The sequence below is a fragment of the Diabrotica virgifera genome, chromosome 6, assembly GCF_917563875.1.
Source record: "Diabrotica virgifera virgifera chromosome 6, PGI_DIABVI_V3a".
Classification (NCBI taxonomy): Eukaryota; Metazoa; Arthropoda; class Insecta; order Coleoptera; family Chrysomelidae; genus Diabrotica; species Diabrotica virgifera.
Genome location: NC_065448.1, coordinates 129,970,699 through 129,994,804, shown reverse-complemented (window position 1 = coordinate 129,994,804; position 24,106 = coordinate 129,970,699). Strand labels below are relative to the sequence as shown.

The 24,106-nt window shown below is 33.0% G+C and overlaps 1 protein-coding gene across 2 annotated transcripts in view; it reads left to right on the top strand.

The window, feature by feature from the left end:
- Positions 1–289: 289 nt before the first annotated feature.
- Positions 290–24,106, top strand: part of LOC126886017 (DNA repair protein RAD50-like) — a 61,565-nt gene continuing 37,748 nt past the window's right edge. Inside the window, exons 1-2 of one of the 2 annotated variants that reach the window (XM_050652856.1) lie at positions 290–499; positions 16,309–16,620. The gene's annotated coding sequence lies outside the window, so the exon portion shown is untranslated. Of the gene's footprint in view, positions 508–16,308; positions 16,621–24,106 lie in introns of both variants that reach the window. The other variant, XM_050652857.1, reaches the window with a different exon arrangement.

Here is a 24,106-nt window from a genome sequence, read left to right as displayed (position 1 = left end):
CTGTATAAAATATAATGGCAGCATTGGTATGACTGCTTATTTGCTTTATTTGCGTTTTAAGCTGATACGTGTTTGTAATTGTGTTATTATATTATTCATTTGTTGATTTCTAACTTTAGACCATTCCAAATATTGAGAACGTTGGTAATTTCGTGAAACAAATTGTTGTTTTGCATTTACAATGCATTCACACTTCATTCATCGTCACTGGCTGGATTTCTGCTGCTTACATAATGGTAATATTACACGGTGTAATAATTACACCTGCCTGTGTAAACGTAGTCACGTATTCATCACCTTGATTGTTTCGCAGTATAATATGGCATTAAAAATTCTTTTAAGCATTAAACTGTGGTTTTAGTCAGTGCCATGATAAGGCTGCCGGTTTTGTTTATCGCAAGTTTATCGTATTCCCTTCTTACACCGAACCAGAATACCAGAAACGATGTTAACAGACCTAACGTCTTCTGACTAGGTTAGGTACTTGTATTATTGTGATGTGAGTAGGTAAATACATATATTATAATAACATATTTTTAACATTCTTTTATTATAATTGAATCGCATTAGTTACCTATATCAATCTAGCTTAATTAGTTGAACAATGTTTCCTAAGAATAGTAGAATTCTGGCGTCTCTAGAAAGTATACTGGTCAGCTTTTTCTATACAGGGTGTTTGGTAAAGAATGGGCCATAGCTTAATCTCAGATTCCTGAGATTAAAATAAGTCGATTTAAGCTAACTTACTTTAGTACGAAAAATGATAGTAACCGAAATACGGTCAAAGTTAAACTTTTATTTTATTTTTATTCTTGAATATCTCTTAACAGGTATGGGATAATAACACAAAGTTTGCTAAGCGGGGGTTTTTTGGGACGAGAAATCTAAATTCGTCACCAAAATTATGTATTTCCCAGAGGGCGCCACATACACCTTTCAGCGCTCATTTAATTAGTTAAATTTTTTTATTATCTACTTTTTTGCATCAAAACTTTTATTCTCTTGATATTTTTACTTAAAAAAGTTATACTACATTCATCTCGCTAAACCCGACCGTTTTCGAGATAAACGCATTTTAAATCTGTGAGGTAACATAATTTTTTGAATAACATCATTGTAGTTACACCCGCAAAATAACTTAAAACCATAAAAATTTGCAAAAATGTATCGTAAATTTCTTCAAATGGAATTTGCGATGCAATGACATAAATATGAGAACTGGCACAATTATTATGGTTTCAAGTTTATTTTTCGGGTCTAACTACAATGATATTTATTATGCAAAAAATTCTGTTGTATCGCAGATTTAAAATGCGTTTATCTCGAAAACAGTTGAGTTTATCGAGATAAATCTAGTATACCTTTTTTAAGTAAAAATATTAAGAGAATAAAAATTTTTATTCAAAAAGTATGTAGAGTGGGGGATAAAAAACAATTGAACGTATTAAATGAGCGCTGAAAGACGTATGTGGCGCCCTCTGGGTAATACATCATTTTTGGTGGCGAATTTAGATTCCTCATCCTAAAAAATCTCCGCTTATAAAGTTTCGTGTTGTTATGCCTATAACTTTTATGTCTTTACTGTACTTATGTCTTTTATGTAATCTGAGTTTATTTTTGTTATGTCTTTTGGTTGGTGTTTCACTGGAAGTCCCCCCCCCCCCCCAGGCAAATGTCTAGATCCGCCACTGCACAATTTCTGCCATTTTTACACTAGTAGGAGCACATCGTACTGCTTCACCCTTCATTCAGTAGTATAGTTCCTCTGATATGACAAAGCCCTATTAATCAACAATTGTTGATTGATACATATACAAGTACTACCATGTTACGGACACTGACCCAGCCAGGTTGCAAATGGGTTTTTTGGGTACTATATACCGATTACATTATAAATACAGAAATGACCGTCACAGTTCGGAGGCATATAATAGTTATTAACAAGTAAGTGTCAAAATGGCAATTTTTTAAGAGGCTACCCTCATCAATATTTGTTTTTCGAAAGTTCTGCGAACTTTTAACAGTGCAGCAACAGTGCGTTAGCAATACGACAGTGACACTATGCTATCAAAAACGAAGGCACGGTATTGTGATAACAATAACTCATAGGCGCGCTAAATGTTGACAAGTCAGTCAAGTTCGATTTCTTGATATAGATAATCGATTTTTAGTAATTCCAATGTGACAAAAAATCTAGGCATGAGGTAAAAAAGTTTATTTGAAGAAAGTGTATTTTTTTGTTCTTATTAATGGTGGTACAGGCTCGTTTTGTAATATTTTATTTAATTGTAGAGTACTTTCCACACACTAACATATTTCTCAAATTGGGCTCCGTAACGCCATTTTTTACTATATTACGAATGTATGCCAAATATCTCAATAAAATATTGAAAATTAAGACTGCAATCCTGGAACGCTTTGTCCGCGCGCTGATATTGTTTAACATATAACTTAGAGCAGTCATGTCAAAGATACGGCCCGCGATCGCAATGTGTCACAGAAAGAAGAATCATGTTTTTTAGAGCTTTTAGACTTCACTCGATTGCTCTACGGAAGTTTTAAAATGCGTACACTACACTACATTTATAAGTCATTTCAAAGGCAGCGCGTGCCTAGACAAGCGAGAGAGATAGACAGTAACACCATCTCTTAGCGGAAACACCCTATTATTTTTGTTGAGAACAATAGAATCTTCCATGCGCTTCGAGTCTAGACTAGAACCTTCCTTATCGATATAAAAGAAGTGCGTCGACGTGTCACGTGAGTCAGTTGCGAAGTAGTGGTTGAGAAGGTATTGTACATTTGTTTGTGTCGTGCGTGTGCGATATCCATAATTGTGTCGAGTTCCATATTTGTTACGATTTCGGCATAATGTCACAAAAACGTAAAGTTGATAGTGAACGTAGAGTTTTTCAGTCTAAATGGGAAAATGCATATTTTTTCATAGAATGGAAAGGTAAACCACTGTGTTTGATTTGCAATCAAACAGTTGCTGTTTGTAAGGAGTTTAACTTGAAGAGACACTATGATACGAATCATAAATCAAAATTCGATTGTTACACTGAAAAAATAAGAATGGACAGATTGTCATCTTTAAAATCTAAACTTCAAGGTCAACAATCGATATTTACTAAAGCTAATACTGAGAGCGAAGATGCCCTGAAATCAAGTTTTATTATTGCATTAGAAATCGCGAAGAGATCAAAACCTTTCACTGATGGTGATTTTATTAAAGACTGTATGTTGAAAGTTGCCGATGTTTCATTTCCATTTCAAAAGTCAATAATTCAAAATATTTCGCTGTCAAGAAACACTGTTGCTTCAAGAATAAATGATTTATCTCAAAATTTGGTTCTTCAACTGAAGGAGAAAATTAAGGAATTTACAAACTTTTCACTGGCTGTTGATGAGAGCACTGATACTGTTGATACAGCTCAACTTGCTGTTTTTATACGAGGTATTAACAGTAACTTTGAAATAACTGAAGAACTATTAAAGTGCGTTCCATTGACAGGTACTACAACAGCAAATGATATTTATTCTGCATTGGAGCATTTGATGGCAGAATATGGACTCGATTGGAATATACTTAGCAGCACAACTACGGATGGCGCTCCTGCCATGGTTGGCCAACATTCGGGCGTTGTAACTAAATTAAAACAGAAAACATCAGGAAATTTTGTGGGATTTCACTGTATAATTCACCAGGAATCATTGGCATCCAAACATTTAAAAATGGACCATGTCATGCAACCTATAATTAAAATAGTAAATTTTATAAGGAGCAGAGGACTAAATCACCGACAGTTCAGGCAGTTTTTACAAGATTTGGACGAAAAGTTTTCTGATGTCCCTTATTTCACCGAAGTTCGTTGGCTCAGTCGAGGAGTAGTTTTAGAAAGATTTTTTGCATTACGTGACCCTATTCAAGCTTTCATGTTAGAAAAAGGCAACCCAATTGATTATGACAATGACTGGTGGGTTGATTGTGCCTTTTTGGTAGATATGAATAAACACTTGACTGATCTGAATGTAAAGTTACAGGGTAAAAATCTGATTGTCACTCAAATGTACTCATGTATTCAAGCCTTTGAAACAAAGTTGAGGCTGTGGGAAAATCAGGTAAAAAATCAAACTTTGGATCATTTCCCTCATTTAAAATCATTTGGCACAGTGGATCAAAAAAAATTGGATCAATATTCTCAACTTCTGCAAAATCTTATCACGGAATTCAACAATCGTTTTGAAGACTTCCACAAAATGAATGAAATGGAATTCCCAATTTTCAACAATCCATTCAATTTTGAAGCTTCACAGGCACCAGTTCATTTGCAAATGGAGTTGATAGATCTTCAATCGGACAGTATTTTGAAAGAAAAATTTAAAGAGGTTAACGCACTTACATTTTATACACAATATTTCAAGAGTTTGGATAACTACCCGGAATTAAAAAAGCATGCAGCACGCATTCTGTGCATGTTTGGTAGCACCTATTTATGTGAGCAGATGTTTTCCGTCATGAAAATAAATAAGAACAAACATCGCACAAGACTTACAAATGAACATCTCTAATCAATTCTTAAAATAAATACAACGAATATGATACCTGACATCAATGAGCTTGTCAAAAACAAGAGAAGTCAGGTATCTGGATCCTCGAGCTCAAAATAATTACCCTCTTTTATAACTTTGATATGATTTTTAACAACCGTATATTATAAGTATACTATTAAATAAAATGTTATAATAATTCAGTGCATTTTTTTTTATTTGAATCTGGCCCGCCGACACATTCTGAATTTAATATATGGCCCTCTGCAAAATTGAGTTTGACACCCCTGACTTAGAGCATTCAGTAAATTGGTAAAGGTATAAAATGTCAGGTTTTGAATTTTGGTCCGATCATGTGTTGCTATAAAAATTTCAAAATAAGTTTGTAAGTTTCGAAAGTGTTTAACTTTTAGTCCGTTGTATGTTTGTCGCTAGCTTGAGTCTTAGATTTCTAACAAAAAAACTATAAAAGAAGGTATATTTTTCACATTCTGCGAATAGTTTAACTTTGCTATAATAATTTCAGCCCTGGGAATCCAGCACTGTATAAGGGTAGTGACTTAGCCGCTTTTTCCCCTGTTCAATAAAAAAAAACAATTGAAAATTGATTAAGAAAATAAAATAACATTCTGTTTATGTGGCGTTGTTATGACTGACCGTCTGATTGATACCGAAATAAGGGAGCCGTCACGTCTCGATATTTTGGACTTAGCTTGTTATTATACTGTACCGCTTGGACTTAGCTTATTTCTCTCGTGTATGGGCATATATTTATGGGCTTTTTCTCGTGACTTGTTTTGTTATTGCCTTGTTTAAAGGTTTCAGAAGATGTAAACTGGAATTTACTACAAGATGACGTCAAAAATGCAATTTCTACAAAAATGGACTTAGCCGGTTTTTCCGGTGTACCCTTCATTTCGTTAGTTGCAATTCGTGGCTAGAGTTCTGAATTATTTCAGTTGGTTTAGAGATAGCTAAATATACATTCTCTGATGATAAACTAACGAGTTTTGAAACCTATCAGAGTGCTTGTAGAAATAAGTATAAGACGGCTTTGGTTTCGTTTGGAAATGAAAATTTTTATTCATTTCTATTATTTAATTATTGGTACCCAAAATTAATATTAATTATTTAGCTTTTATAAGTTTTTCTCGTTCGTAATTGTTTAAGTAAATGATATAAATTGTATTGTAGATATTATGGGCACATAATATATTAGGGTAATAAATTAATAACATAATACAGGGTAAATAACACATATTACAGGTTACCAATAATGGTAGGGTAATAATAGACTAGGAGCGGGTATAGATGAAATTTGCTAATCATTTTAGGCACGATAAGAGCCTATAACTTAAATAGTAGAACCTAAGATAAAACATATGAACACTGTGCCGTTACTTTTTATTAGCACATGCGTCGACAGTGGCGCATCAAACTTTCCACTTATTGACGGGATAAATAAATTAAAAGCTACCCTCCCTCACTCCCAGAATTTAATTTTTTTGATTATTTTTTAATTCTATGTAATTAAAAAATAAGATTCAGTGTAATTTTAACCCATCACCCCCTTTCCCACCATCAAAAACTTCATTTTTCGTTTTATTTTTTTAGGTGGAATGCAATTAATTTTTAAAATTCATACATGGCTATTTTATATAGATCCGGAGGTTGAGTGTACATAACTTCAAAAAATTATTTTTTTTTGTTGAAAAAAGCGTATAACTTTTTTTAAGTTATACTTCTTTAGGCGCGATTGAGAGTAAAATGTCAATACTGCGCGCATGCGCACACAGGCAGTATGGCGTTTAGTGGCTATCTTTCAAGTTATGTATAAATATATCAGTGCAAGAAAAGGTGTGAGTAGAATATATTAGTGTTTTTAGTAAATATATTTATTATAATTTTTGTCTTTCGATTTGTCTTCCTCATGAGTAAGATGAGTATTATTAAAACATTTTATTGTATATTTATTATACTTCACCTTGCCTGTTTGTTACCGTGAATTGTCATTAGGTACGTCCGAACCGATACAGACACAGTCCTCGTAGCGTATTTGGTATAGCATTCCGCCAGAGATCGAGAGGTCTTGAGTTCAAATCCGGAGCAATCCTATACTTTTTTTTATTTTTTTGAAAGCGGTAAGCACAAAATTAGTTTGGTGTTTTAAAAAAAAAATTAAAACAAACTGTTTAAAGTATATTTATTTTTAAGAAATCATATAATAGAAGTATAACTTCTTACGTGCGTACAAAGTATACACACATTCTTTTTTAATATGGCTGGAGGATTTTTTTTTATTTTGTGTATTTTATCATACACTACATTTTTAATATTTTTCAGATTTTTCCGTAAGGTTCGCCACTTTTAAAAATCCAAAAAACTGTTTTTGGGGGTTTGAACGTGTTTTTCCCATTTTTAAATGTTCTAAAAGACTCAGTTACTTTAATTTGCATATAACCTATGAAAAAACATGAAATGAGCTATTTTGAAGTGCAGACGAACCCGCGTATTGGAATAGCCTTCGTGCCAAGCAAAAGTATTCCTATAATCGGAATATTCTAATAACCGGTCATTGGTGGCTAGTAGAAACTTTCGTGGCCTCAAATTGCTATTCCTTATAGGTACTGGGATATTCCTATAACCGGTTTTCGCCGTGTACAAAAGGTACAAATTGAAGCTTAGAATTGTCTTAGAATGTCTTCCAAGTCAAAATAACTTGGCTACTTTCCCAAGTCATTCGTGATGGTAGAGTAAAGTGGCAATTTTACTACTTTAGAATGTAAATTGAATTATAATTATAACCATTGTTTGTTACTGGGGCTAGTTAGCAAGTATATGAGTTCACTAATGATGGACTGACAGGTCCGAAAACGTTCTTTCTGAACATATTTTATGTAATACATTGCGATTTTTCAGCATTTTATTAAATTATACCTACTACTTAGAAGTCGTTTTACTTCGATGTATAAGTTTATTTAACTACGAGTATATGGTATACAGCCCACCCAGATTAGTTTTTATTTTTCACTAATCGCTGACTAATTGCTTTGGTTAAAAAAGAATGCAATCGGGGCACTGATAAAGGCTCCCATTCACGTTGAGATGGGTAACGATACATGTTGTTACGGATAAAGCACGTTGGGTGTCAATGTGTTACGAATATCGTCTCACCTGTAAAGGCGTTGGGTGTAACGACAAACTGCCACAGATAATTGAAACACTATTGTAAAATTATATTTCAATCAACTATGATAGTTATCGTTTAGGCCAGCTTTTGCTCAGTCTCTCAGGTTGTGACTACGCCTTGTCGTAATCAAAAATATGAACGAGAAAGATCTAGACGGAGACAAATAAAATAGTAAGTTAACTAATCGGGTTTATTATTCTTTAAAAAATGTAAAGGAAAAATTATGTATTCGATTCAATAACATATATTCAAATCTTCAACTGATTCTCCAAGGGAAGGTAAATGGTAAAAGAGGACCGGGAAGAAGACGCATTTTCTGGCTTCAAAATTTGCCAAAGTGGTATAACGCGACTACCACTGCACTGTTCCGCGCTGCGGTAAACAAAGTCAAGATAGCCTTGATGATCGCCAACATCCGGAACGGATAGGCACTTTTAGAAGAAGATGTTCAAATTCTTGCCGAGAGCTAACAGTTTGGATTATACTTATGGCTTTTCTATTCGATGGTTAACTTCTTGATGTTAGATGGTACAGCTGTTGACTTGTCGACCTGGGCATATATAGTCGGCCTCAGGTCCCTGCAGTTCTAGTTTGTTGGTGGCTTTGTGTGGTACATCTGTTGCAACTACAGATGTTGGATGTAGTATAGATGCATCATGTTCTTGCCTTGTAGTATTTAGGAGGCTTGAGATTCACGAAGAGAGAAAGGTCGATTTCTTTCCAAAAACTAGAAGATATAATGCGTATTAGACAGCAAGAAGTTATGAAAGCCATTTTCATGCCATTCTTCCAGTAATAATCAAAAAGTAGCAGAAGGGCAAGGATAAAATAAATGGAATTAATTAATAATAATTACTAGTTAAATTATTTAATTTCTACATGCATATGGATAAAGATAATATAAAATATCGACCATATGACCATATGCCATGAAAAATAAAAAGTATAAAAAGTGATGTTAAATAGGAAATATGGTAAAAAGAACTGATATAGAATTACGGTAGTCGTCGTTCAAACTTGATTGAGGACGGTTGTATGTAAAACAATTACACATATATATGGTCCTTCTCAGAGGCATTTTTCAGTGCGTCACAAGTGACAGAAAAAAAGGTAAGTCCGTGATAATACACATTTATAACATTTATTCTAACATGACATTTTAGTTTAATCTGACAGTTGTCAGAATCGTAATCAGCCAAATATGAAAAGGTTATTGCAGTATAACCCTTTTATTTGAAATTTGGCATAAAAACAAATCAATTGTGTTTACTTATTGCATATTTATAAAATGGTATTTTCTTTGATTTGTGGAGTCTTATAAATTGTACAGAATATAAGTATGTAGTATATATTCGTAAATCATTTTTTGTTCGATTATAGCGCCATCTATCAACAACTAGAATAAATGTTCTTTTTTTCTGTCACTTCCAACTTAACGCGTTAGAAAAAAATCGAAAAACTGTGACGCACTGAAAGATGTCTATGAGAAAGAGTATATGTAGTTTCAAAAGTTATGCATTACCTGGAATTATGCTCATTTTCATAGTTGATTTTTTCATGAACAGATTAACGGATTCCGCTATTTTTTTTATTATTTTAGATTTTTCTATGGTATTTACATAGTTGGGCAAAGGTTTACTCAAACTTCTCTTTCGTAGTTATACCGAGTGGAAGAAAATAAATGTTTTCCTTATGTTAAGTTTTAGACACCCTGTAGAGCGGACAGGATACAAGTGTGAGTTAAAATCGAGGTCGTAATATAGTATTATTTTTTGTGAACATTTTGTTTTTTTAATGTCCCTAATATCTTTAGAAACAAAGAAAATATACGGTTTTATTCTTTGACATGTGTTTTAACTGAAACAAAAGTTTGAGACACTATGTTATGAGGAAAAAGTACAAAGGTGGGTAAACATCGAAATTATGTTGTATTCTCATATTTTGTGAACATTTTATTTTTTTAGTTTCTCTAATATCTTTAATAACAAAGAAACTAGACGGTTTTATTCCTAAGTATGTGTTTTTACTGACGAAATGCGATACGTGAGGAGGCCATGTCTAGGCCATACACTAAGATGAAATTATTTATTATAGTGTAGAAAACAAAGGTTGAACCTCGCAAAATAGACACAAGTCCGGTTTTATTTTTTTTTCTGGTTTATCCAAGGGTGCTTATTATGAGACTACTTTTTCTTAAAAAATTTCGTCCCGGAAATCCCCTTTTCATCCCTTTAAAGGGGGTAATTTTTGGTTTTTGCTAAAGGTAGCCCTTCCTGTACGTTTTGCAAAAAATTTCTTTTATAGAAATATGAACAGGACTATATTTCCTACTATTTATTTTCCAACAGCATATGTCTATCACTCACCGTTTAGGGGGGGTGGCGCCCCAAAGTTGACAAGTTTTTGAAAAAGATGTTTTAAAAAAAATTATATTTCCCTAACTGTAATGGAAATCAAGAAGAAACCCTGCGGAAATTAATCAGAAATAAGTAGATGATTTTTTGGTATAGGTTTCATTTAAGGGCAATTGCCCATTTTTTAATTACAGTGTGTTACATTAAAAAACCCATTTTTATACCATCTGAACCGCCTATGCTAGAGTAACAAAACTTTCAGCGATTACCCATGTACTGGTGTTGTGTTAATTACAAATTTGTGTAATGCACCCCCATTTTTCCCCGGAACCACCCCAAAAAAGGAGAATTAATAAAGAAAGTGATTTTCTTTGAATCCTTCACACATCATGCCCTTTATTAAAATGCTTCATATATCATTTTTTGCACGTTCTTATCACCCGTGCATGGAAACCAAAAGCGATTTCTTGGTGTAACCCTGTAGCCAAAAAAAATTAAGTGGGAGGCTGAAATTTTTTTTGCTTTTTGACCCATATGAGCATGTGCTCCATTAATAGGGTTTTTCATAAATATATATGGTTATTGCAACATCCCTGTGAAAACTGCCCCTATCCCTGGAAATAAACTGCGGAAACCACCCCTATCCCTTGGCGAACATGTTTTTACGATTTTCTCATTACCTATGCATTTTTTTTAAACAGAACTTATACAAAATTAAAGACCACTATTTTCTCTGCAAATAAGGTCTCCTATGCATTTTTTTCGAATAAGCATCCTCAGAAATGCTTTAGCGGGCTCCAGTTTTTGTTTTTTTTTTTCGTCGCCTATTCATTTTATTGATAACGTACTTATGGAAAATAAAAGAACACACTGTCTGCTACACATTATGATGTATGCATGTTTTACTTTCTTTGCACCCTAAAGCCACAGTGGTGGCCCAAAAATAAATTTTTGATTATTTTCTTTAATTATTCTCCTTTTTCTTGGATGGTTCCGGAGAAAAAAATGGGGGTGCATTATACAAACTTGTAAATAATACTTGTACATGGGTAATCGCTGAAAGTTTTTTGACTCTAGCATAGGCAGTTCAGATGGTATAAAAAGGGGTTTTTTAAAATGTAACACCCTGTAATTAAAAAATGGGCAATTGCCCTTAAAGTAAACCTATACCAAAAAATCAGCCACTTATTATTGATTAATTGGCGCAGGGTTTATTTTTGATTTCCATTACAGTTCGGGAAAAATATGTTTTTTAAAAACATCTTTTTTAAAAACTTGTCCACTTTGGGGCGCCACCTCCGCTAAACGGTGGATGATAGACATATGCTGTCGGGGAATAAATTGTAGGAAATATAGTCCTCTTCATATTTCTATTAAATAAATTTTTTGCGAAACGTACAGAAAGGGCTACGTTTCGCAAAAACCACAAATTACCCCCTTTAAAGGGATGAAAGGGGGGTTCTGGGACGAAATTGTTTAAGAAAAAGTGAGTCTCGTAATAAACACCCCTTGATATACCAGAAAGAATAAAACCGGACTTGTGTCCATTTTGCGAGGTTCAACCTCTGTTTATATATACTGCGAAAGGAACAAGTGTTCACAGAAAGTTCTCTGTGCAATGTACCACTTGCTCTTTAAAGAGCCTCCACGTATACACCAAATCCGTACTTACTCTCAAGGAAATTCCACCTCAAAACATCACAGAGCCTCCATTAAACAATCTCGTCTCCCTTATGTTGCACTGTACATACCGCTCACTTGGTCGACAACAAAACTCTTATTCCGTCCGCACATGGGTCGATCGAAGACACGTCTCGAAGTTCGCGCATCTTGCTCGTCTCGTACGAACCCTGCGACACAAGCGATTGCCCTCCGCACACTGCACACTAGTCGATTCTGTTTTTATAAATTAACGCATTTTCTATATAGTAACCAAAACGACTATTTCGATCTGTGAAAAGTATAGTCCTGTCGCCAGGGGGGGGGTACAGCGGCCTCCTTAATTCAGATGGACTTACCCAAGTTTTTTTTATGTATTTTGACCCGTAGAACACGAATATTTTGGGTAACAGTTGATCCGGATGTCGATAAGTTTGTTATAAACAAAGAACTTAAGGAATTACATAACAGCAATTCTTCGCAAAACAAAACATTTTTTTGTATTTTTTGGGTGATTCTCAGCAAAAATGGTCCTACAAGTTTTTTCGTAGGATGCATAGTTTTACAGATAAACGCGGTTGAACTTTCAAAAAATCGAAATAGTGCAATTTTTGAACCCGAATAACTTTTGATTAAAAAATAAAATAACAATTCTGCTTACTGTATTTGAAAGTTCAAGTCAAATTCTATCGGTTTTGATTATTTGCATTGCTAAACATTAAGTTTTTATTTGTTAAATAAAGCCATGAACACATATAGGTCTGGATCCCGCGTATGAAAAAAAAAGTTGATTAATAGCAAGCTGAAAATTTGTTAATAGCTTAAGGGTGTCTAGTCGGACAAACTTTGATATATGGGAACACTGGAACAGGGGAAGTTTTAATTGTGGAACAGGTTAAAAATTTGGAACGATCAGACCACGAAAACGGCACATGTATTTTGTCCTACAGAACAGACTTAAACTTTCCGAACAGAGATTAAACTCTCATGTAAAAATCAGACTGGTATATATCACCAAATGGGCGTTTTAATGTGTGGAACATGTAGAATATGTCAAATGACAGGAATTATGACAGATGATAAATAGCAGTCTGATTTTTGCATGAGAGGTTAATCTCTGTTCGGAGAGTTTAAGTCTGTTCTGTCGGACAAAATAAATGTGCCGTTTTCGTGGTCTGGCCGTTCCAAATTTTTAACCTGTTCCACAATTAAAACTGCCCCTGTTCCAGTGTTCCCATATATCAAAGTTTATCCGACTAGACACCCTTAAGCTGTTAACAAATTTTCAGCTTGCTATTAATCAACTTTTTTTTCATACGCGGGATCCAGATCTAATAGCACAGATAAGCCCAATAATGATAAAGATACTTTTTACTGATGAACTTTACTTGGATCTACAGACCGAGCGAGTCTCGTAAATTCCACGACTGCGTCACTCTGCACGCAATAATATAATATATTAAAGTTTTTAATATTGCCAATATTATTAAAGTTTTTAATGTTGCTAACATAAAGTTTTTAACATTGTATTTTAATATAATTTTTTTTATTAATAATAATATTACCTCAACCTCAGTATTGCACCTAGTTCAAAAAAAGTACAAGATAAATACCGCGGTTTTTTCATATGAAAATGCAAAGCAAAATATACAATTTGCAGAGTAAATGCTTGTTTTTTTTTTTGATAAAATAATACAAATTGTATGTAGGTAGGTAGAGTAGATAAGCGTTGAGTAGTTATAGCAAAAGTAGCTACGCCATCTGAGTTTTATTTTCTTTTCTCATGGAGCATGATGAAGAGTTTTTTAAAATAGGTAACAAAGCATGTTGTTTTGTTACCTATGTTGCAAATATGTTGTTTTTTTTTTTGCAAATTACAAAATATGTTGTTTTCAATACAAGTTGTTATTATTTACTGAGCATTTAGAATTTTGACTAACGCTCGAATTCATAATAAAGTTAAAGTTGGTACCTTTACCAATGCAATTAATTGTTACAGTTAAAGAAAACTTTAGGTAATATATCGGTTTTGGTGGCGAATTTAGATTTCTTCACCCAAAAAACCCCCGATTACCAAATTTTGTGTTGTTGTCCCATGCCTTTCGGGAAATATTCAAGAATAAATAAAATAAAAGTTTAATTTTAACACCCTGTATTTCGGATATTATCAACTTTTGTACTAAGGTAAGTTAGCTTAAATCGACCTATTTTAAGCTCAGAAATCTACGGTTAAGCTTTAACCTATGGCCCATTCTTTACCAAACACCAAGTAACTTGGTAGTCTTGGTAGACTCACTTGGTAGTGATCGTTGACCTAAGATGGTTGATTGGGTCCTCGGGTAGAGTATCACCATGTTCCCAGAGGTTATATCCATGAACATCGGCGTTTAGCCTTTACAATATTATTTTAACACAATGTAGATTGATTTATAATCACAACCATTGTTTGGTTCTGGGGCTATTTTGCAAGTATTCAAATTCACTGATGATGGACCGACAGGTTCGAAAACGTTCTGATGAACACATTTTATTCAATCCATTGGGATTTTTTAAAATTTTAGTAAATATACCTTTTACATTGAAGTGGTTTTACTTATGTTCCAGTTTGTTTAAACAGTTTATGTTAGATATTGTAAAATAATTTTGAAAAGATAGTGTGATTTTAATCTTATAAACAATTAAAATAACTCAGACGCATTAACATGTAGGAAGTTAATTTAAAAAAAAAACAATTAAAATCCTGTTTCTACAACCGTGTTAAAAATGCAATTTTTAGCACTCCATACGAGCGTTAAAAATGCTACTTTAAGGCACTAGTGCTTTAAAATATTTTTAAGGCACTGCAGTTCGTATTGACCATATAGGCAATTTTGATGTAATGTCAAAAAAATATAAAAATGGAATGTGAGTCAAGTTCAAGTAAACGTTTTTGTAGATATTGTCCTGTAATTACGTTTGTAGAAAAGATATTATATGATATGCATGTTAAACAGTACATTTTTAAGGCACTCATGTGAATTGCAGAACTCGCTATCGCTCATTCTGCAAACATTCACATGCATGCCTTAAACGTGTACTTTTAACACTTATATCATAAATAACTATTATAAAAGGTATATTTATTAAAATTCCCTAAAAAGGGCTACATAACAAGCAAAACTAGTTTTCAATCTGATATGACCCCAAATTGAGTTGTTCACATGTTGAACGGTTGTTGGCAACTCAGTCGCCAACAACCGTTGTGGAGTGAAGGTAGTGGCATAATACCTAACTTCTGAAATAAAGGTTTACAGTGTTCCCTATACTCTGCTCCTGCAAGTATCCTAACTACTCTCTTTTGTAGTTTAAAAACTCTGCCTGCGTGACAAAAGCCACCTCAAACAGTTATTCCATACTGTAAATGGCTATGGAACAGTGCAAAGTAGATCACTCTAAGGGTACCCATAGAAATCATAAAATCTAAGTTGCGTATTAAAAATATAGTTGCAGAAAGATTAGAACTTAAGTAGTCTGTATGAACACTCCAGTCCAAATTATCATCTAGAAAAATTCCTATGAGTTTAGCACTATTTCCTAAGACGGTACCCCGTGACCCGTCAAAATAGCCCCGTCAAAAAAGCTCCGACAAAATAGCCCCGACATAATATCCCGCACACAAAATAGCTCCGACAAAATAGCCTGCAGACAAAATAGAAGCGGAATAATAGCCCGCCGACAAAATAGCCCCGACAAAATAGCCCTGAAAAAAAGCTCCTTTCAGAATTCATCATGAAATAATTCCTTAAAAATACATTTTTTTGGAAATGGTAATTATCCTCTATTCAGATGTTTATCTTAACCACATTAAACAAAATTGTCTTTTCAGAGAACTCGAGTCCTGTCTTTCCTGCCTCTTGGAAGTTTGAACATTTAAGTTAAGCGAAAATCAATGTTAATTTATGATATAAACATTTTTTTCTGTTTTCGGGCAACATTAAAATGCATTTTAAATTAAATAAATTAAATACATTCTTCCTTTTTGTCAAATAATTTAAATTAAAAAAAAGTTTTTGGACACCTTGTATAAATATTTATGTAATAAACAGCCGGGGCTGTTTTAGCCGGGGCTGTTTTGACCGGGGCTATTTTGTGTGCGATCTATTTTGTCGGGGCTATATTTTGTTTGCGGGCTATTTATTTTGTCGAGGCTATTTTGTGTTGGGGCTATTTTGACCGGGCTTTTTTGACGGGGCTGTTTTGACCGGGCTATTTTGACGGGTCACGTTCTAAGACATACTTCCGATCAGAACTATCAAGATATCAAGGTATCCCGACAGTGATACAAACGGCGATACCTTATGTTACTGAACAGCCAAATACACGATGATGTTTGTATCGCGGATACTGATCCTTGCAACATGTTTCGATACCGATCTCAACGTGAATGGAGCCCTTAACGAGAATACCTATTCAGCCAAGCATCGATACATCCGTACATTTTAAAAGTCAAACGACTCTCTATGACATTGAAGATCTTAGTTTAGATCTTTTAACCTAAATTTGTATTTTTTCTAGATTTCCATCAAAATGGCTTTGTTGCATAGTTTACAAATTTCTGGCATTAGAAATTTCAGCCCGGACAGTCACCAAACAGTGTATTTCAACACCCCTGTGGTTCTTTTCCAAGGACCTAATGGTTCTGGCAAAACTACAATTTTGGAATCTATCCAGTATGCGCTAACTGAAAAATTGCCAGCTGGTACCAATAATGGACAAGGTTTTCTTAATGATCCAAAAATGTCAAACAGAAATTTAACTAAAGGAACTATTGAGATCAAGTTTTTAGATGCAGAAGGGAACCTACTAACAGTTAAAAAAGTTATGCAGGTAACTTACTATCCTTTAGATAAATACAGTCCGTACAATATACATACCGTTGCACGTCATTATCTACGTCAGAGATCTAAGTTGACATTTTTGTTCAATTACAAAAAATTTCTAGAATTCATTTTAAATCAAATATATATATATATATATATATATATATATATATATATATATATATATATATATATATATATATATATATATATATATATATATATATATATATATATATATATATATATATATATATATATATATATATATATATATATATATATATATATATATATATACATAATTATTGCGAAGTGCATTATACAACAAAACAAATTAGTATTCAATGTAAATAAATAAAAACATTAGAAATAGAAAACAAGAATTAAATTATAATCTTACGTTAAAGTTAATAATAAAAACAATAAATATAAGAAAACGAATACCTATATAGTATTTTTTTAAAACCAGGAGGAGTAATTCAAATTTCCCGCGGCGTAAAGCTTGTTTTAATTGGTCCAACCTCACGAAAGTTTAGTCCACTGTTATGAAATTTTGACACTAATGACATTCCTAAGGTTAATTAAGTTATATAAGCGATTTTTTGTATTTTTTGTGTTATTCCTTTAATTTTTAGATTTTTAGTCTGTTTTTATATAAAAAAAACCGTTGTTTTTAGAACTCTTTAGCGACGTATTAGTATAATTAGTCCGTTCTGTAACGGTAAAATATTGCAAAACCTCTAAATTTTAAAGAACCGCTTGGATTGACATGAAATTTGGCATGCACATAGCTAACACGTCAAAGAAAAAAAGGGATATTGTGCCGATATGTGCTTTTGCCCTGTGGGTGGTTTTCACCCCCTCTTGGGAGTGAAAAAATATTCGTCCAAAGTAAGTCAGGAAATGGATAAACTGGCTAATTTTAAGTAATTTTTGTTCTATAGAGCTTTTTCACTCTTTACAGAGCTTTTCAAGTCAATACTTTTCGAGTTATTTGGCAGTGAATATGTTCATTTTTTTAACAAAATAACCACGCTTTTAGACGGTTTTTCGCAAATAACTCAAATAGTTAGTATTTTGTCGAAAAAACATTCTTATCAAAAATAGAGCCTGTAAAAAATTTAAAAAAAAATGGTGTTTATATCACGTCTCTATACCTAGTAGAAGCAGAGTTATAGCTAATGAAAAATTGGTTCATATTCGTCAAATTCCAAATGGAATAGGTACTTTAACGTGAAATAACCAAAAATGAAGCACATTTCGGGGAAAACTAATTACAACTTATTTAAAGTGTTTAAAAAAGCTTCATTTTTCTTTTATAAAAAAAATTCTAGCACCAAAAGTAAACAAGTTACGCTGAAAATAAAGTTAGTCCCTTTTTGTTTTGGTAAAAAAATCGAATAAATCACCCCCTAATTAGTATCTTAAATAAACTTAATCGTTACGACTTCACAAGTTTCGTGACTCGTGTATGTATTGTTTATATGATCTGTAAGTTTCATCGGTTCAAAGTCCTTATTATTGAAAGGGCTGTAGTTAAAACGGGTTGAACGAGTCACTGAACACGAATGTATGCAAATTTAGAAACACCAAATCTTAACAATTTTTGTCTAACAGAAAAACAAAAAATACATGATATTCAGAAAAGCAATGCTGACTTTTTTATTTTTCGAGATTTTTGGTATTTCTAACAAATTTTAAGTTATTTTGAAAAAAAGCATATTTTTCAAAATTAAAATTTTTCAAAATTTTACTTTGAATCCAAAATTTTTTCAAAAATATGCACTTTGAATCGATGAAACTTGCAGATCATATAAACACAACATAAGTAAAATAATTTGTGGAGCGGTAACGATTAATTTCATTTAAGTTGCTAATTAGGGGGTGGTTTTTCCGATTTTTTTTGCCAAAACAAAAGGGACCAACTTTATTTTGAGTGTAACTTGCTTAAATTTAATGCTAGAAACTTTTTGTAAAAACAGAAATAAAGCTTTTTTTAAACACTTTAAAAAGTTATTATGGGTTTTCCCCAAAAAGTGCTTAATTTTTTATATATTTCACGTCGAAATATTCTATTTGAAATTTGGTGAATATCTGATTGGTGAAACTCTGGTTCTACGAGATCAAGAGACCTATCGTGTACACCAATTATTTTACTTTTTTATAGGCTATATTTTTGCTAAGAACGTTTTTTTCGACAAAATACTTACTTTTTGATTTATTTGCGAAAAACCGTCTAAAAATGTGGTCATTTTGTTGAAAAATGAACATATTCACTCGCAAATAACTCGAAAAAAGTGTTGACTTGGCGAAAAAGCTCTATAGAACAAAAGTTACTTAAAATTAGTCAGTTTACCCATTTCCGGACTTATTTTGGACATATATTTTTTCACCCCCGAAAAGGGGTGGAATTCACCCCCCGGCACAATATCACTTTTTTTCTTTGACGTGTAAGCTAAACACCAAATTTCATGTGAATCCAAGCGGTTCTTTAAAATTTAGAGCAAAAACCGTGAAAGAATGTACTAAATATAATATTTATGGATTACCGTCAAAAGCCGATATGATCAACCAAAAAAAGAAGATGTAGGTACATATTTGGTGATATTTCTAGTGACTTTCTTGGATGTGAATCTTTTGTTTTTAGTTTACTCCACTTGGTTTAATAACAAAGCTTAGTAAAGAATAAAAATCGCAGCTGTCAAATAAATGTTCACAATTTATGCCAAAATGTCACCTTTGATCGATCGCAGTTAGAGGTGGTTAGAGTGTAATCCGAACAAGTGTGCTTTATAAAAACGCTTTATATTCCACAACTAAATAATGAAACAAGTTAGGATATGTTTCTTTAAATTTACATTAATTGAAATCTTCCAATATTATTTCTATTCATATATAATAAAATATGTCTAGTGGCTGTAATTCCAGTGTACTCAGCTAAACGATTCTAAAAAGGAACACACCTACAACTTAAATATTTCGTGTTGGTGTCATGTGACGTCACGTGCTATGACGCGGATGACGTGCAACGGTATGTATATTGTACGGACTGTATACCTACTGTTACTTAAATGCATGTCCATGTTCAGTCAAATCGACTAAAATTAAAATGATAAGATCTTAATCCCTAAAATCAAAGCAAATAGTATCTCAACTACTTTTTTGCATTGCTACTTTTTAATATTGTGCTGAAGCTATTTCCTTGTGGCATAATTATGTAATTTACTATTTTGTTTGGGAAGTACAACCACAATTTTAGTTTGAAATTAATTTATTGACGTTTCGACTTCCGACGTGGAAGATAAATACAGATTTAAAATTTTGCTATATACTGCGAATTTACAAACAGGGCGAATTTTCGATATTTTGCTTCGCGTTAGAGATATCGGAAAAAGTTATTTGGAAAAGTTGTTCCAAATATTATTCTAACTCCACGTACCAAATTTCATGACAAAATTCGCACTTTTAGTTTTATCAGTATTTGTAGTCAGGATCCTAAAACATACAATTGGCTATCCCGAGATGCAGCTCAAGACAACCATTGCCGAAGGCGCAAACAAATGTAGCCTAACCTATCCCCAAAAAGTTCCCGGAAATTCTCGTTCACTAGGGCTAGACAAGCCACAGCCACAGTTACAACAGCCCTGTGCTTAGCGTAAGAATGAGAGACGCATATCATTCTGTTCTGTTCTTTAGGTTAGGCGGATTTTAAAGTGCCTGACCATAGGGTAGTGCCATAATTTAGAAGTCAGTAGTACTACTACGAGGAGCGTACAATAATTACAACTTTAAAGAGAAATTAAAAAGTAGCTTTTTTATTTTAGATACTTACGCATTGTGTCAAAATTTATAAATTACAATTTTGAAATAAGTAATCTATATTAATAAATAATTTATTATTGTATTGTACATTTAAAGAGGTTAGGCAGCGCCTACCTTGCCTACCCCGACGGGCCGCCCCTGTAAGTCGAAACGTCAATAAATTAATTTCAAACTATTTTTCTTTTCTTCCTTATTGGCTTTGGATTACTTGATCCATTCAGCCACGATAGATAATAAATTACTGTTTGCTACAATATTCCAAATATAATACATTGCATTACATAATATATTAGGTACATGTGCGCACATATAATACTTATGCACGCACATACATACATACATACATATGTAGAAGTGGAAACATTTAATTGACCAGTAGGTATACTCCTCATTCATGGCCCTAACCAACTTAAATTAATTTACAAATAATTAAATCGACAAAAAAAAACTACATGCTAATACTAAATACTAATACTAAATGCTAATAAATATATGTTTTTTTTACACAGCGATAAGGCTTCAACTCGGATCAACCCCGCGGAGGTTTACACCCTCTTTGTGTTTTTAATTTTTTTTCTCTTTTTTATTTTTTTATAATTTATTATACTTTTTTTTATTTATTTAATTTTTTTTTTTTAAGATTTAATTTTTTTTATACATTTTTTTTGTATACATATTTTTTTGTATAATTTTTTTTTTTTATTTTTTCAATATAAACTTTTATACAATTCTATTCTTATTACCTCCCTGCAAAATCTACTTAATGAACTTTCACTGGGAGACAATATTACATAATAAGGATAAACATAAAAAAACAATAATTATTGCTAAACACATTCAACCGGACTCATTCAGTGCAAGTTAAATGTTCTTCTTAGTCCTTTTTAAAAACTCCCAGATGATTTGTTTAATTTTAGAATTTTTACGAGACAAATATAAAAGAGAAGCATTATTTTGTGGGAAAGGTATTTCTTCTTGAACCAGATTGTGCATCAAAAACTTAATTGCAACATCATTATGTTTGCATCCAAACAACCAATGATTAATATCGTCAACATATCCATTGCAATCGCAAAGATCTGATTCGGATAGGTTAAATCTATAGAGGTATGACTTGACAGTGGCATGATTAAAGAGACATCTAATAAACATGGCATATATATTTCTATTGGGATAACTTCTGATAGCAAAAGGCTCAGTAGGTAAACTAGGATGAATTTTGGTGTAGAGATTGTTGCTTCGATTGCAGAAAGCGTGCCACTCAATATCCCAATTTTGTTTCAAACTTTTCTTGCGAGTAGCTGTTAGATCGCTTCTATCTAGCCAAGTTATTTCCGATCCTTTTAAGATTGCCTCTTCAGCAAAAAAATCTGCTTTTATGTTACCGGAAATACCAATATGTCCTTTTACCCAGACGAAAGTTACAGAAGTCTGTTTTTCCAGTAGCTTTAGTTGGTTTTCTAAAATTTTGACGACAAGGCTATTTTTATATAAATGTTTACGTGTGTTTTCTAGAGCTAATAACGAAGATCTTGAATCTGACATAATTACAACTTGCTTGTTAGAAATTTTTTTGTTGACAGCCCATTCTAGAGCTTGATAAATCGCGAACATTTCTGCAGATTATATGGAACATTGTTTATCTAACTTGAACATCAAGGATTCTTGGTGATCCGGAATATATACAGCACATCCAACTCCCAATCTTGATTTTGAACCATCCGTGAAAATCCTGCATGGATTATCAAGCTTGGCTATATGTTGCTGAAAGTCAACTGGATTCTCACTGTCAAAATTTGGGAACCAAACATTAACATTGGCATAAGATATATTAAAACTCGATTTAAAGAAAGTTAATTCACCTGGACTGTTTAGGTGCTGAGAAACGTTCGAGTATGCCACTGCTAAAATAGGAGAATTCCTGTTGTGCCACCATTTGTCGACAAGATTAGAAACAGAGATGTCACATATTTTTTGTAGTAGTTCAGTTTGGTTGTAAGATTGGCATTTAAGAATAAATTTTTCAGCCAAAAATAGTCGTCTTAAATGTAAAGGAGGCTCCATGGATTCAGCTAAAAGATTCTCTATAGGCGTAGACTTGAGCGCACCTAGAACTAACCGCAGAGCCTTATATTGAATGCGATCTAGTTTTTTAAGGCGACTGTTTGTGGCAGATCCATATAGTCGAGAATGGATCTGGTATATGCACGATAAAACATTAAATTAATTTTAGGGTCAGCACCCCATCGATAGCGATTAACTACTTTAAGAATATTTAAACTTTTCTCACATTTTATTAAGCACTTATTAATGTGTTCATCCCATGTTAACTTGGTGTCCAATGTAATACCAAGATAAGTGTAGTGCTTATGAACGGGTATACTTAGGTTGTTAATCATGATGCTGGTCATAACAGGTAAGCGATGTCGCGTAAAAAACACCACCGCTGATTTATTTGCAGTAAGGTCAAATCCTTGTTTAAAAAAATACTCTCTTGCATCACCCAGTACCATCTTAGTTGAATTAATACTTTGTTGGTACAACTTATTCACATTGTAAAAGCAGAAATCATCTGCATATTGTAATATACTGCATCTAATTCATATACTGTGGAGATCTAGAGTGTATAGATTAAACAACAAGGGACTAAGGACTGATCCTTGTGGTAAACCTTGATGCACTACTCTTGGGCCAATCAATCTATCATTACATCTAATAAATACCTGTCTATTAAGGAATAGGTTTACTAATACATAGGCACACAAAGGTGGAATACCTATGTGCTTCAGTTTTTCGAACAATAGATTTAAATTGACGTTGTCATAAGCCCCAGAAATATCAAGAAAAATGGCAGATAGATAATTATTATTTGAATATGATAATTGAATATCAGTTGTTAATTGAGAAACACAATCAATAGTTCCCTTGTTCCTACGAAAGCCATACTGAGACACTGGAAATATATTTTTGTTCTCACACCACCATTCTAATCTGCTTTTCATAACTCGTTCAAATGTTTTAAGCAAACAGGACATGAGAGAGATAGGCCTTAAGTCGGTACGCTGGTTTAGTTTGGGTAATAACCAGGCATTGTTTGAGGGCGTCACAATGATCTCCTTTAAGTAGAATATTGTTGTATATTTTGCACAAATAATATATAGCAATTGCAGGTAGGTTTAATAGCATACTATAGTTAATGCCGTCAATACCAGGGGCTGTATTTTTAGAACTCTTGATATTTGCTTTAAGTTCGTCAGCTGAAATGGGGGTTAGTAAAAAGTGGTCATTAGTAGAGATGCTCGGCATAAATAGTGGTAAATGGACATAATCCGGAGAGATTTTTGTAAAGAGCCTTTCTACCATACATTCATCATTAGCGGTGTACTTTTTGTTACCTTGAATTTTGTTTACCCTTTTCCAAAGCTCTGAAGGTGAAGTTTGCCTAGTAAGTGAGGAACAAAACCGAGCCCAACTAGATTTAGCTTTTGAGCGGAAAGTTCGTTTACATATAGCTTCATTCTTCTTATATTCCATGAAGTTTGAAAGGGTGAGATTAGATTTATAAATTTTAAAGGAATTTTTTCTAGCGTTAGAAGCAGTGAGGCATTCATCATCCCACCATGGTGGCGATTTGAAAGATTTGACTGACGGTTTGATAATTTTGAAAG